General features: G+C 49.8%; 1 pseudogene; it reads right to left on the bottom strand.

The window, feature by feature from the left end:
* Nucleotides 1-422: 422 nt before the first annotated feature.
* On the bottom strand, nt 423-572 carry LOC140705182 (U1 spliceosomal RNA; annotated as a pseudogene).
* Nucleotides 573-1,057: the final 485 nt, after the last annotated feature.

Below are 1,057 nucleotides of genomic sequence, written 5' to 3'. Positions count from 1 at the left end.
GCAAATATTAGCCTGTGGAGCTTCTCCTTTTCACAGCTGTTCCTGCTTGTTTGCCCAGGAGGAAGAACAAGGAGCCAGAATAGTTGCAAATGGCTTCCTCACTTACCTATACCATATTTTTTGCTCCATGAGATGCACTTCCCCCCCAAAAAGTGGGGGGGAAGTATGTGCGTCTTATGGAGCGAATACAGTAAAAAAGGGTTCAGCCACCACCACCCAGAAGCCTCCCACTGCCATGCTGGGAGGCCTCTGAATTGGCACCAGAGACTGCTTGCTGTTTGGACCTCACCATTCTGCACTGCTGGTTTTCCAGGATCTGCTTCTTGCAGCCCACCTGGAAAACCAGCAAGGCTAACAGGCCTATAGCAGCAGGCAATGAAAACCGCCAGGGACCAAAGGGGAAAGAGTAATTCTAGAAAGACCAGGGGAAACCATACAGTCCCCCACTTAGGCAGTTGATTTTCCCACATTTGGGGAAATCACAGGGGTCAGCACATCCAGAGTGCAATAGATGAGCCTTACCCTAGGAAAACCACTTTTACAATAATGGTATCCCCCTGCCAGGTATGAGTTGGAATGGCCCCTGAAAATTCTTCCCCTTTCTGTGCCCTATCCCCCAAAGGCATGGTGACCCCCCCCAGCTGCACCTCCTGATCAGAACAGGGCTGCACAGCCCCAGTCCTGAAAGAGGCCAAGAGACCTACTCAGTGTTTTGGGGTGCCCCACAGGACCTCCATCAGGGGCTGGAATGTTCCTCCCACAATCATCCAGTGCACAGATATTAGCATACCTAATATGCGGGGAAGGCAGGGAAAGCGGGGAAATTCAAACTTTCAGTTAGTGAAGAGGCTGCTTGTCTGCTTCCTTGCTAGTCCAAGCAGTTAGATTGCTGGGAGAGAGACCTGGGACTGGCTGGTATTATCGTTTTAAACTGTAAAATGTAGTTTAAAAGCTGCTTGTTTTGCGTTAAACTGTCCTTGGGTGAAAAGGTGCTCCGTTTGAGCTGAAACCTGCTTGTGTAGAAACGTGCATAGGGGTACTTGCTTTAAAAGCTGCT

This window comes from Pogona vitticeps, chromosome 2 (genome assembly GCF_051106095.1).
Source record: "Pogona vitticeps strain Pit_001003342236 chromosome 2, PviZW2.1, whole genome shotgun sequence".
In the NCBI taxonomy this organism is placed as follows: Eukaryota; Metazoa; Chordata; class Lepidosauria; order Squamata; family Agamidae; genus Pogona; species Pogona vitticeps.
Note: the sequence above shows the minus strand (reverse complement) of the source record. Positions and strands in the feature narration are given on the sequence as shown.